Source organism: Monodon monoceros, unplaced genomic scaffold (genome assembly GCF_005190385.1).
Source record: "Monodon monoceros isolate NGI ecotype Baffin Bay Population unplaced genomic scaffold, NGI_Narwhal_1 Super_Scaffold_12, whole genome shotgun sequence".
Lineage (NCBI taxonomy): Eukaryota > Metazoa > Chordata > Mammalia > Artiodactyla > Monodontidae > Monodon > Monodon monoceros.
The window spans coordinates 149876014-149890917 of record NW_021703768.1 but is presented as its reverse complement, the minus strand read 5'-3'; the positions used below and the strand labels follow the sequence as shown (position 1 = coordinate 149890917).

At 47.2% G+C, this 14904-nt stretch overlaps 1 protein-coding gene across 1 annotated transcript in view; it reads right to left on the bottom strand.

Moving 5' to 3' along the window:
- CPLX2 (complexin 2) overlaps positions 1–8326 on the bottom strand; it is a 78784-nt gene extending 70458 nt beyond the window's left edge. The window contains exon 1 of the mRNA XM_029218771.1: positions 8153–8326. The gene's annotated coding sequence lies outside the window, so the exon portion shown is untranslated. The remainder of the gene's footprint in view (positions 1–8152) is intronic.
- Between the last annotated feature and the right edge of the window lie 6578 nt (positions 8327–14904).

The window sequence follows — 14904 nt, the reverse complement described above, 5'->3', positions numbered from 1 at the left end:
CAGAGGAGGGCACGGAGGCTCCGAGAAGTCTTGATTTTGCACAGTTGTAACATGGGTTAACTCTAGGAGTGAGATGTAAAAACCTCTTAGCCTAATGGGGGCGCAAACAGGAAAGTGGATAGTTAAAATATGATGTGACACCCACCTGAAGGTGGGTTGGCCAGAGGTGCCTCACTGCCAGGAGGCAGCAGGGTGGGCTTCTCTGAGAGGGTGAGTCTGGAGCTGAGGCTTAGAGGACAGCGGAACAGGACGGGTCTCCCAGGCAGAGGGAACTGCATCTGCAAAGGCATGGAGTGAGCATGGTGTACCCAGGCACTTGGAAGATTAGGTTTGGCCAGAGCCTTGGGGAAAGAGATGAGGCTGGGTGTTTGTTGGGACCAGTTTCAGGGTCTAAATTTAGCAGGGTGTGGGCTTCACCCCAAGGATGATGGAGGGCACTGCAGGGCTTGGCACTGTGCTCTAGAGAGCTCCTTCTGGAGCCAGAGCTGACGGGGTTAAGGGGCATGGGAGGAGGAAGCAGCAGGACGTGTGTTTGATGAGCTACAGGGTAAAGGGAGAAACGACCTGGTCTCCTGGCTTGGGTGGTGTGTCGAGGGCAGAGATGAGGGGCTGTCTGTTGAGAGTCAACCTCGCCTTTGGCTGACCCACCCTGTAGAGTTAGGGGTCCTCCCCCAGCTCCAAGAAGAGCACTGTCAGGTCTTGGTCTCTGGCCCAGCACCAGCCCCAGCTGAGCCCTCCTCTGCCACCTGACTGCTCCCAAACTCTGTCCCAGCAACCTTGCAGGCTTCACCCTGGCAACTGCAGACTCTGCACCCTCGTCCTCTGATTGGGCTGGAGTGGAAGGAGGAGGTGGGACACCTCCTGTCCACTAGACCTGCCCAGGGAACTAGCCCTGCACCCCTGGCCGCCGGCACCCTTGGGTTGATCAGGTGGAGGCAGGCCTATCAGATGAGGGACGTGGGTCTGGATACTGGACAGGACCCTGGACTGGGAACCTTGTGAGCTGGGTTCTGACCCCAGGGCTGGTGCTCTGTCGGAGTGACCTTGGTCAAGGCTCTTCCCTTCCCCGGGCCTTAGTTTTCCCTTTGGTAAAATGAGGAGATTGGACAGCACCATCTCTAGAGTCTAATATTGTCTTATTCCAGTTATTCTAGTTTTTAATCTTTTCCATGGTTATTGGTTGGATGCTCTGTTGCTGGCATGGATTTTAGTGTTAGACTCCAGGGATTTAAATCCTGGCTTACTTGGACAAGTCACTGCACATTTCTGAGCCTAGATTATTTTCCTCTGTAAAGTAAATAAATCTCAAGCTATCTCACCCAAAGGGTTGAGAGTCAGGTGAAATGGTATGACTGAAAGTACTTTGTAAATGGCAAAGAGCTATACAAATGTTACCTATTTCATCACATGAGCTGTGCGCAGTAGTGACACATTGAACCCCACTTTCCTCCCCCTCCCACCACCAGCAACAAGCATTTAGTGAACACCTACTGTGTGCCAGGCATTGTGCTGATCTTCAGCACGACAATGATCTTCACAACGATCATTAGGATACTCGCTATTATTATTATTCCCATTTTCCAGATAAACGGAGGGCCTACATGGTTATGTATGGAAGGAGCTCAGCCAGACTCCCTGGCTTCAAAACTTGACCGTTTAAAGTTTAACGAGGTGACCACATCAGGATCTCTTCTCTCCATCTTGGGATTTTCCTCTTGGCCGGCCCTGTATCTTCTCCCTCCCTCTCCTGCCTCATGGCATTAGGATGCTGCCTGCGAGGCACTGTGGTGCCCACCCGACAGCCAGCCAGCTGATGGATTTATTTCCCAGCGGGGGAATCCATCACTTTGCTTGCCCGTTGGCTGACCTGCTCTGCAGATGGCAGCAGGGACTGCGGGCCCGAAGGGGTCCAGGAGATCACTCTGATGTGCGCTTTGCCACATCAGGTCCCTTACTGGTGGGGTGATGGAGGGAAGTGACTCAGAATTTAGGTTCTGTCACCCCTCTGCTTCAATGAGTCTTCAAGGCCCTGTCTGCTCTGGCCCTGGTCAACCTCTCTGTCCTCTTCTCTACCACCCTCCCCCTCACTTACTAGGTTTCTCTTCTGTGACCTCGTCAGGCTTATTCCTACTCCAGGACCTTTGCACTTTCTGCCTGGACATTTGTTTCATGGCCAGCTGCTTCTCCCCATCCAGATGTTAGCTTCAGTGCCCCTTCCTTCAAGTCTCCTCTGCCTGCCTTACGTAAGCAGCCCCCACCCTCCTTAGCACACTTCCTCTTTTACTTCCTCCCTAGCACTTATATAACTTGGTGGAATTATATTTGTTTACTCGCTTGTTTCCTGTCTCCCCACTAGAATGTGAGCTCTGCAAGAGATGGGACTGTATCTTGTCTATCTTTTTCTTTATTGTCTCTCCAGCTCCTGCAATAGTTATTGGCCCATCATAGGTGCTCAGTGAGTACTGAGGGATCAATAAGCCATACCCTGAGCTTCAGTTTCCACATTTGTGAAATGAGGTAACAACCCTAACCCCACAGTGTCAGAATCAATAGAAAATGACCTAGGCGGGCCGGCTGTATTATCCCCATTTTATATCTGATGAACTTGAAGCTCAGAAAATGCAGGGATTTGCCCAAAATCACCCAGCTTGGAAGTGCTGGGGCTATAGGATTCTCTCCAATTTGGAGAAGCGCCTGGTCCCAGGCCTGGCTCGGAGTAGGCGGTCAGCAACGTGAGAGCTGGATCCGAGTGCCTCTGAGTCTCTTGTCGTCTGCTGCTTGAACTGCAAGACCCTACTTGCCCGCCCGGCTGTCCCAGCAATCTGACAAGTCAGAGACAGGAATTCTAATGGCTGGTTTTTGTGGAACACAAAGTCCTGCCTCTTGCCCATGGAGACATACATTTTCTTCTCATCGGCAATTACCACGCTGAATGTCTGGGGAACGGTTCTCATCTTCCAGGCACTTTACCAAGATTAACTTCTGAACCCTATGCAGCAATGCTTGCTGCTGCTTGAGGGGGCACCTGGGGGAGCGTGGGCGGCAGTGTCTCTGTCACAGGAGAAGCTGGGGTTTGGAAGGTCCCCAGTCAACAGCTCCAGGAATTTGATCTATTTTCCTGAGAGCAGTTTCTCCGCTGTCCAAAATGCACTGACCTTCTTTAGTATATTCAAGGATTCTGACTTTCCCTGACTTATCTGGTCCTTGATTCAGCAATGCATCCATAAATATTTACTGAGAATATCCTAGGCATTCTTCTAACCCCAAGGCTGCAACGGGGGAACAAATATATACTGCCCTTGCCCTCCTACAATAATGGATCTGTAGGGGAGACAGATGACAGTGTCCAGTAACTGGCTGTGTGACTCTGAGTAGGTCCTTATTCTCTCTGGGCCTTTGGGGTTTAGCTTATTCACTACCCCTAATCCCCATGCTTAAGAGCCTTTGATGGCCCCTCGTTGCAAAAAAAAAAAAAAAAGCAAGATGGGTATCTCTGGCCTGATCTTCAAGGTGCCTCAGCGCTGGACTCTAGTCTACCTTCCTCAGCACATGCTTCCTGCTTCCCCACCCCCATTCTGCTCCATTTTTATTTAAACAACACCCATTTGTCACTTTCTAAGTGCCAGGCGCTGTCTAAATGCTTCACAGATTTTCAGTTGTTTAATCCTCACAGAAACACCTTGAAATGTGTTGTGATTCTCAACATCTCCATTTTAAAGATGAGGACATTGAGACACAGAGAGGTAGGTAACGTGCTTAAGTGCTCACAGCTGCTAAATGGTACGGCTGGGATTTGGACACAGGAAGCCTGGCTCTCACTCCATGCACTCCACTGCTGCTACGTTACTTCTCTGTCTGTGTTGGACACCAGCCCTACTACTCTCCTTTTCTAGATACAATTCAACAGCCATTGCCCACTTCCAGGAAGCCTTCCCTCATGCCTCCCAGGCTGAATGAACTCTTCTTGTCTCTTGGTTCCCATAATGCCTTGCACATCTCTCCCCACAGCAGCCCTTCCCGTGGAATACTGTTGTTCTGGTTTGTGTATTGTCTTCTCTGCTGGATGATGAACACCTCAGTGGGGGAGGCTGCAACTCACACTTCCTACCCGCTCTTGCCCAGCCCAGCATCCCCATATCATCCACTCTCCATTCAGCAACCAGAGGCAGTTTTAAAATCAAACCTGCTTAATTAACCCATCCAGTGACAATCCATTGCATTTAGAAGGCTTTGCATGGTCTGGTCCCTGCCTTCTCCTCCCCCTCGTCTGCTGCCACTCTCCTCACTCACTCTGCACCAGTCACACTGGCCTCCTCTGTCCCCAAACTGTCCAGGCTCTCAATAGCCAATAGCGCCTCTGCCAAAGCTATTTCCTCTGCCTGGAATGTTTCACCCCACATCCACACGTGACGGACTTTTTGTAATTTGGACCTCAGTTCCATGTCACCATTGCAGACAGACTTCCCCTATTGTTTGTTTGTTTACTTAAATGTTTTCATATTTACCTTTTAATTGTTGTTAATGACTGTGTCTACTGCAAGTCTGTAAACCCCATGAGAGCAGGGGTCTCTCTTGTTCAGCACCTGGAACAGTATCTGACATCATAGCCACTCAATGAGTACGTGTTGAAGGAAGATTACATTGCTCTCCAAGGTCCCTTTGGGATCCTACAATTCGACTAAGCCCAGATAATATAATATGATTTATCTAAATTGGTCTCATCTCAGGCTAAAAGCTGAGAGAATTTCACAAGCTGAAATTCACTACCTTTATCACCTTCCTATGTCTTACCTGCAATCATACTCTCAGAAATAAGGCAATTTTATTGACTATTCTCTACTGACTTCTCTTTATCAGGGATGCTTAGAACTTCTTACACACGTTTGAATTTGTCCCCCTAAGACTCAATGAAACTTGTAAGATATTGTCCTCACCACTTTGCAGGCAGGGCTATCCCTGAAAAGCAAAAATGCTGACTTGAGAAGCGCCCAGAGCCCAATGGGAGCACACACACCCGTCACGGCCATCACATTTCATTAGTAACAGGAGATACATCATGCTCCAGGCTGGTACAAGAGCTCTGAGTCCTGCCAGGGCCTGGGCCTCATTTAACACCTCAAAGGAGTGTCAGTCTGTAGCCTAGAAGGACGTGTAGCCAAATCCAAGGCAAATGGGAAAAGAAAGACTTCACGTGCTTCTGGTTAAAGCAAGCAGGATGGACAAAAATGCACAGAAATAAGGTCTGGGTGTCTGACTGCAGATCCATTGCTAATGTGAAGCAGCCAGAAGAGAGCTACCACCGTCCTCAACTTTCTGCAAAAGGATATAGAAGGGAAATTTGTCAGGGTACCTCAGAGACCAACTGCCACACATCGTCATCCTCTTGAGAACCAGGAAGGACCCTTCCTGCCCCCACTTTTGTCTCTTCCTTCCAGCTTCTTTGAGATGGGGAAGGAAATGGCATCCCAAGTGCAGGGGCTGAGAACGTCTAACATTTAATCTTCCAGGCAAAATGGTGACTTGAATAGAACAGTTGATTATAAGTTCAAAGTCTTGACTCGGTCTCGGTCCTGTGGAAATTTGGATACGTTCCTCCCCATCTCTGACCCTCGTCTTCCTCATCTGTAAAAGGTAGCTGTTGGGTTGGATGATTTCCAAATCATTGATTTCCATGACTTCACACTTTCTATATTCCTGAGCTTATGACTCAGATTACTTTTCTTTTTCTGTATGGGGCTCAATCTGTCTTTTGATCAGCCTTGCCACTAGTCACTGGCCTCTAACCACAGTGTAGGTAGTGGAGATCATTCTGACTTGGTAAAATCTGTTGAGGATTGACGTACCCTTTGCTTTTTCTGAAATAGTTTCTCTAATGCATGTGGCTTATCGCCATAGTGTGGCCTCTCTCAAAACTTTCTGCTAAGGACAGCAATGTTCAGAACATATTGAAGGGAGAAAGGCATGATTTGAGTTAGTGACTTCCAAGGTGGAATGGCATCCGAATGGCAGACGTTAAAAATCCTTTTGCATGAAATGATACGATGTCTTGGGTTTGCTTCAAAATAAGTCTCTGTGTGTGTGTGTACGTGTATGTGTGATGAGACTGAGTGTGGGTATAGATGAAACAAAATCGGCCAACTGTTGAAGCTGAATGATGGGTACGTGGGGGTTTATTATACTATTGTTTCTATTTTTAAAAATGTGTTTGAAATATTTCATCACAAAAGGCCCTTTGGAGACTGACTCCAGCTTTCTCTCCACTCTCATTTCATAGTCCCCACCCTGAGGACCCTCTGTCACAGTGATATCACCCTGGTGGCTGTGATTTCACACCTCTAGGCCTTTACACACAGTTCCATCTGTCCAAGGTAGTATTCCTCCTTCCCTCACTGTTCATCACTCCTGCCTCTGTGATCTCAGAGCCTTGTGTACTCACCTTGATTATAGCACGTATCACATCCTATTGCAGTTGTTTTCTTTTCTGCTTCCTGTGCTGGTCTGTGTCCTTTTCAGGACACTTCTCTATCTCCCCAGTTCACAGCCAGTGCACATAAGAGTCCTCAGAACATGTTTACAGAGAGAATAATAACAGGAACGGTAGCTATTATTTTTTGAGCACTTATTATTTGCCAGGTACTACCCTAATTGCATTACATAGGTATTTCGTTAAATCCTCACTACAAGTGGATACTATTAACCTGTCTTCTCAGAAGGTCGCCCTCCCAAGGTCACATGCCAGTAAGTGACAGAGCTGAGATCTGGACTCAGAACTGAAACCACTCTGCACTCTTCTGCGCGTCTGGGATTTTTAAGACTTATCTATGACTCTTACATAACAGGTCCAGGGTTTTGGGAGCCTGAACTTTAGGCTCAATTCTGCTACTAAATTGCTGAGTGACCTTGGGCAAATTACCTCTGCCCCCTAAGTTCAGTCTTCCCATCTCCCGGTGAGACCATCAGTGAGCGAGAGGATCACGTGATCCAAGGGCCCTCCCAGCTTCAGCTAGCAGAGAAAACGTTTCCTCTTTCCACGTTTGGTCTCCTACCTCTGAACTGGCCTCCCTGTTTGGGAACCTCCCAGCTTCTCAACCTCTTCTCTTGCTACTTGCAACCTCCCAGAGCCCAGCCGTGTTCACAACCTGTTGTCCAGGTCCCCTCCTTTTCCCTTCCTTCCTTGCGGGCTTCACTCTGGAGGTGGGGGCGGAACCCTAGGCAGGAGGGAGGGGGAGTATGTAGCTGCCGGCTTCGTGAGGCTTCCCCGCGGTTTCTCGGCCCCCTCCCCCCACGGAAACTCAGGCTCACACTTTCTAGGGATGTTCCGGGGACAGCCAGAGTCAGTGATTGCAGCTGCCAGCCTCAGGCATCTGTGTTAGGTTCTCCGAAGGAAGTCCGTGGTCCTGAGCTAGGGGTGAGGGCTTGGAGGAAAAAGGGGGCGGCGCACTCCTTCCTCCTAGCCTAGGCCTAGCCTGCCCAACTGCAGCCCGGGACCCTTCCGTGCCTGTCTCCCCTCCCACCCTCTTTCCGACTTCCAGCTGGGACCCGCCATTGCACGGCCAGGCCTTGGTGAACTGCAGACCTAAGCCAGAGACGCGCGAATGTGACTAGGCCCCTCCTCCCCAGCTCGCCCCTGACACTGCTCTGGGGGAAGTCGAAATCCCCGCATCGAGTCAACCACCCACTCCCAAGGAGCGCGGGAGGCTCCAGCCCCTTGTCTTTGTTCGCGGCTCGCTGGGAAGCCGGAGCCCGGAAAGACCTGTCCGCCGCCGCGGTGCTGCCGCGGGGAGCGGAGCCAGAGGGGGCCAGGGACTGTCCTCCGCTGCCGTGGTACTGAACCAGAACCGAAAGAGGAGAGGAGCTGCCCGGGCGGCCGCTGTCCGCCCGTGCAAGTGCTGACCCGCGGAGGGTGCCACGCTGGGAGCGGGAGCTGTCCCTGAGGCGGTGCTGAAGCTATACGGAGCCTGGGGTTCCCTCCTCCTCGCCCCGGAAGAGCTGGCGGCAGCTGAGAGCTACTGGGAGAAGGAAGGAGGGCGGAGGAAGCCGCCCTCAGGGAGCTCCGCAGCGCGGGGCCTGTGGCTAGGGTCCCTCCGGCGAACCTGCTCCAGCGGAGGCGGTGGCGGCTCAGCGACAGAGAGCGAGCGCGCGTTCTACGAACCTGTTGGAGGCTGCAGCTCCTCCGCGGCCGACCAGGGCGCTCGGGACCGAGATTCTGGCACGTCTCTCCCTCCCCCACTTCCTGGGCTTCTCCGCAGAGGCGCTCCCTCCTGCCCGGGCTAGCACAAGTGCACGCAGGGGCCGCCGAGCCCCTCTTCGATCCGACCCGAATGTCAGTCGGGCTGCAGGGCACAGACCCGAGAGGCCTTCCCCAAGGGCAGACCCGCTCCCGGGGAGACCCAGGCTTCCTGAGAAAGGAGGCGGGGGCTGGCGACGGGGACGAGAGAGGGCGCCAGCAGAGGTGTATGAAACCAAGAAGGAGGCATGGGGGAGTTCCCCATACAGTCATTTCTGCCCTGAAGTTTGGGGACTAACAGGGTCCTGTTACTTAAGGGACAAAGGGCATCCTGCCTTGGAAATATCTCTCCCTCCCTCTCCATTTCTGTGACCAGTGACCAAATGCATATCTTGTACCTGCTCTGTTGCAAACTCCACTCAGTGGTCCAACTGCCTCTAGTACCTAACTCCAGTCCATCATCTATCATTCCCTAGAGAGAGCTTTCTAAACCTTCCATATATATCGTGTATCTATAATAAAATGCAAGCTCTTTGGTGTGCCATTTAAAGATCCTTTACCAGGAAGACCCAGGGCCTCCTCTCCAACTGTGTTCCCATCAGGACAGATGACCACTCCTTCTGAACAGGCGCGCCCCAGTGCCTTAGCACCTGCTGCTCCTTTGGGCTCGAACATTCTTCCCCCTTAGTACTTATGCTTTATTTGCAAGTAAAAGTGTCTTCATTTTCAATGAAAATTTCCCTAATCCCTTAAGGCACAATCACTCTCTTTTCTAAGCTCCCTCAGCCTCTAAATTCCTTTACTAGACTACTTGTCACATTGTTTTGTAATTACTTACGTATCTATATCCTCTGTCACCAGGCTCATAAAAGCTGGTTCCATGTTTTTTCTTTGTATCTCCATCTCCTAGCACAATAGAACTGTTGAATCATTGAATTATATATGCTGAGTGAATGTACATGTGAGAAACAGAAGTCACAGTAACTTCCTTTCAGTCATGTGGTTGCTCATTTGAATATATATGCATATATTCAATATATATTCAACATATAATTCATTCAACATATGAATGTATATTCAAATGAGCAAGGAAAGGAAGATATTTATTTATTTATTTATTTAAAAAAAATCACAGCCTGCAAAGCCCCACATGGCGGCCTTCCATCAACTCTCCCTTGACTCAGTAATTCCACCTACAGTAACTTCCATTTTGTACCAAGCTGCTTTTTTTTTAATTTACTTATTTATTTTTGGCTGCGTTGGGTCTTCGTTGCTGCGCACGGGCTTTCTCTAGTTGCGGCGAGCGGGGGCTACTCTGCATTGTGGTGCACGGGCTTCTCATTGCGTTGGCTTCTCTTGTTGCAGAGCACGGGCTCTAGGCGCTGGGGCTTCAGTAGTTGTGGCTCGCAGGCTCTAGAGCACAGGCTCAGTAGTTGTGGTGCACGGGCTTAGTTGCTCCGCGGCATGTGGGATATTCCTGGACCAGGGCTTGAACCCATGTCCCCTGCGTTGGCAGATGGATTCTTAACCACTGAGCTACCAGGGAAGTCCCCCAAGCTGCTTTAAAAAAATTTTTTTTTTCCCTGTTTTCTCTGTTTGGGACCCTCATAAGCTTGATCTTCACTTGGATGAATCTTCCTTGTCCTTTGGGTTTCAGCTCAAACGTCGCCTCCTAAGGAGGCCTTTTCTGGCCATCTAATGTTTGCTTTCTGAATTACTCTTTAACATTGTGTATTTCATTTTTCTTAGTAATTATTACTCTCTAAAATTTGTATGTTTTCTTGCTGATCATTGACTTTCCCTCAACTGGGATTGAAACTCTAATAGGGCAAAGATCGTGGATGTCTTACTTCATGGAGTATTCTCAGTGGTTAGCATTCTGAGGGGCACTTACCTCACCCCAATGCATCTATAGTCCCTTTCCCCTCAGAAAAGTTTGAGCTATTGTGCAGGTCATTGTGCAAACTTCTATTAGGTGTAAATTAACTGAGAATGTTTAAGGAAAGAAGGTCACACTGACATTCCATAGGATGGGGAAGAAGAGGAAGTGCAGAGCCATAGATATGTGGCTGTGAGATGACAGGCCTGAATCACAGCCCACTTTCACCACAACAACTCCCTTCTCCATACCATAGAAAGCACTTTCACATCCAAAGTCTCATTTGATATTCATAACAGTCTTATCTGGCAGGCATTATTCTCCCCAACATCAAGAATATCTGAAGCCGAAAAAGCAAGACTCATTTGACCAAGATGACACAGCTTGTAAGTGGTGATGCTATTCCTGGTACTGTGCTATGTACTGGGGATCTAGAACTAAGACATGGCTTCTGCCCTCCGGGATTTCACATTAGTAAGACATGGCACAGAAACAATGGATCATAATACAGTTTTATGAATACTCAACAGTGGTTCTCAACCTGGAGACGGATGGGTTGGAAAAGAAATGGATATGCTGCCAGGGTCAGAATAAACTGACATTCTTTTCAATAGCAGCTTCAATTTGTCCAGCCCTTCCCAGGTATCAGGCACTATACTAAGTGTTTTACACATGTTGTCTCAACTTATCATTCCTGCCTATTTCTATCCCCATTTTTCAGAGCTAACAGAACCTTAGGGAGGTTAAGTAACTTGGCCAAGGTCATGAGGCTGGTAAACAGCTGAACTGGGAGTTAACCTGAGTTTGTTTGACTCAAAGCCCAAGTTCTTAAACCATTATGCACCCCAGACCTACTGAATCTGAATGTCTGGTGAGCAGGGATGGGCCTGGGATTTGAAGATGATTCTTAGATCATTCTGTAATATCTTAACCCCTTTGAGAAACACTCATGTAGAGAGTGCTGCAGAAAGAGAGGAAGGAGGGATGAAAACTATCTGTGGGGAGGAGTTACAGGAGGTTGAAATTGGATCTTGAAGGATTAAGTGGGAGTTTCGAGGCAGACAGAACATAGAGTATTTCAGGCAGAGGGAATGGAATATTCAAGGTCCTTGAGGCATGGAAATTAAGGGATGGTTAGTGGTTTGGTGTGAATGGAGAGTAAGGCTGGTGTAAGGGATGAGAGATGGGAAATGAGTCTGGAATTCAGTTTGGACTTGGCTGTATGCCTTTATCCTACAGGCAGTGGAGAACAATTGAAAGGCAGGAGCTCTGATTTAACAACTGCCATCATCACCTTGATCATCTCACAAGAGCAACACTGGATAAGCCCTTTACAATCTGCAAAGTGCTTTCTCCTAACAGAAATATTGCTCTAGAGTGACGCTCCGTGAGGGCACTATATTTTGGGGCTTTTCTTACTGTTCCCTAGCACCCAGCAGAGAAGCTGGTACAATGTAGGAGCTCAGTAAGTATGTGTTGAAGAGGAAGAAATTGGAGGAATCTAGTTTAGAGGTTGCTGCAATAATTCAAGTGAAAGAGAAGTGTTGAGAAGCATCACTTAATCCAAGGGTGCAGAATTCTTTGAACTACTGACTCTGGAAGGTAAAAACCTACGGGCCCCTACCCCTGAGCACCTTCAAAAGGCTGGAATTTACCTATCCAAAATGGTTGCCAAAATAATTGCAACAATTTCCCTCTCCAACCTACAGAAAAGCACACTGGCATCTAGGTGACCAGTGCACAGCCAGGCCAGGATTTCCTCTGTTGTATGCACTTTATGTCTTTTGGCTCCTGAAATTTGGTCCTGATGGTCTCTATTATGTGGCAATAACATTACGTGCCATCATTTGTTTCAGTGTTTTAAAGGGCAATCACCATGCTAATGAAACTCAGTCTTGGCTCAAGAACTAAAATCTATTTACCTTCTGTTTCTCCACCCCTCTGGGAAGTCCACATGGACCCTGATAATGGCTAACTTACAGACCACTGACTTATATTAGGCCCCTTTATAGCCCTTGACATATATTAACCCTGTGAGGTAGGTATGACTCATCCCCACTTTACAGATGGAGCATAAAGTAGTTAAGAGATTTGCCTGACAGAGGCAGGCTTCAAACCCTGGCTGTTTGGCTTGGGTCTGCAGGCTCCAACACTATACCTGACTGCCTCCCATTCTGTTTCCTCCCAGACCTGTGTAAGTCTGGCAAATAATTTAATCTCTGAGACCCCCAGTTTCCTCCTCTGTAAATTGGGGATAAAAATAGCTACTAAGGAAGGTTGGTGGGGAAATAAATGAGGTAATATATGAAGACATCTAAATGGTGCTGTTTTCTTTCCTGGTTTTCCTCATCTGGACCAGAGGTTCCACATCTGCCCAGCTGCTTGGGTCACTGGCCACTGTTGAATTCTTCCTTTTCCTCAGCATCCAATCCATCAGCAAATGATTTAAGCTCTTCCACCAAAATACATCCTAAATTAGTCTGCTTCTTTCCCTCTCCACCACATCGCATCTCACCCACACACCATCGTCATTTTCTGCCTGAGCTACTACAACAGCCTCTTAACTGATCTCCCTGGTTCCACTCTTGTTCCCCAAAGTGATTTTTAAAACATATACCCCATACAGAAAAGGACACAAATCATGGAAACAGTTTGATTAATTACCACAAAGTGATCACAACTGTGCAACCAGCACCCAGATAGTGAAATGCAACATTATAGGTCCCCTTCATGGCGTCCCAGTTATTCCTCCCTTACTCTGCCTCAGAGGTAACCACACTTCTGACTTCTGACACTACAGATGGGTGTTGCTGACTTATAAAAAACCATACGCCATGTGTTTTGTGTTTGGCATCTTTTGCTCAATATCATGTTTGTGGAATTCATTCGCGTCGTTGCCTTCGTCAGCAACGTGCTGCTTTTCATCACTGTGTAGTATTCCACTGTATGACTAAATCTCAATTTGTCGGTGGATTTTTGAGCGGTTTTCAAATTTTGTATAGATCTTTTGATACATCTAAGTTTTTTTTATAGTCCCATGAACGAAATAAACGGGTGAGGTGTGCATATATTCAACTTTAGTAGATACTTCCATACAGTTCTCCAAAGTTGGGATACAAATTTATGCCTGATAAGCTGTGTATGAGAGTTCTGGTTGCCCCACGTCTTCACCAACCCTTGGCTTTGTCAGTCTACTTTTACTTTTATCCATTCTATGTACGTAATGAGTATGTAGTGGTTTTAATTTGAATTTATCTGATGGCTATCCACATGTTTAATGACTATTTAGAAAATTTCTTTTGTGAAGTGCTTGTTCATATCTTTTATCAATTTTTCTATGGTGATATCTGTTTTTTCCTTATTGATTTGTAGGAATTCTTTCTATATTCTGGGTAAGAATCCTTTAAGGCTAGATATATTGCAAATATCTTCTCCCAGCCTGTGGCTTGCCCTTTTCCTCTCTTGATGGTATCTTTCGGCAAACGAAAGTTGCCAACTTTATTGTAGTTCAATTTATCAATTTTTCCTTTACAGTTAGTGCTTTTTGTGTTCTGTTTAAGAAATTTTTGTCTATACAAGATCATGAAAACATTCTCCTTGTTATCTTTTAGAATCTTTATTGCTTTAGCTTTTATATTTAGATTTACAATCCACATAGGACTGATTTTAGTGCATGGTAGGAAGTAGGGTTTAAGATTAATTTTCTTTTGACTGTATGTCTACCCAATTGACACAGCGCCATTTGTTAAAAGAAAGATCATTTTCCCTTGCACTGCTCTGCATGCTGTCTTTGTCATAAATCAAGTGTTCATATTTGTTTGGGTCCAATGTGGCTTTTAAAAGTATGAAATAGATCAAGTTATTAGCTTCCTACACGTCTAATACATCTTTCCTATTGAACTCAGAATAAACCCCAGACTTCCTATCATAGGCTCTAAGGTTTCACATTGTCTGGCCCCACTTATCTTTCAAATCCTGTTATTCCACCACTTATCCTCTTGCTCTTGAGTATTCCTCAATATTCAGGCATTTGTACAAATGTTTTCTCCGGGAAGTTTTAGCTGCCTACATTCTCTAAAATAGCCCCTCTTATCCCAAGTTACACTCTATATGATTATCTTGTTTTGCTTTTGATAACACTTATTGCTCTTAGAAACATTAATTTTTTTTCTGTTTCTCTCACCAGAATGTAATCTCCATGAGAGCAAGTCAATGACTTTTACCTCTGAGCCCACAGTGCTGGAGAAACTGGCACAATGGATGTCTGTTGATTCAGTGAGAATGACACCTTCTCCACTCTATTTTTCATGTCATCCAACTCTTGTGTCAGTGCAGTGCACAGCATCTCAAAAGTTGTAGCATTGAGCGACACACTGAATAGATAGGCTGAAAATTTCCAACATTATCAATTTTATACCTTACTTATTTTCGTATTTTTATTGATGTTCTTAAAACCCCAGGCGTCATTGTTTCATCAAATCAATTTATATTAATTTTTGAGGGGAAAAGAAGGAACAACGATATTTCTTGAACACTTTTTTTTTTTTGCGGTACACGGGTCTCTTACCGCCGTGGCCTCTCCCGCCGCGGAGCACAGGCTCCGGACGCGCAGGCCCAGCGGCCATGGCTCACGGGCCCAGCCGCTCCACGGCACGTGGGATCCTCCCGCACCGGGGCACGAACCCCTGTCTCCTGCATCGGCAAGCGGACTCTCAACCAATGCGCCACCAGGGAAGCCCTCTTGAACACTTATTATATCTCATTCAATCCAAAACAGCCATTTGAAGGGAAGTGTTAT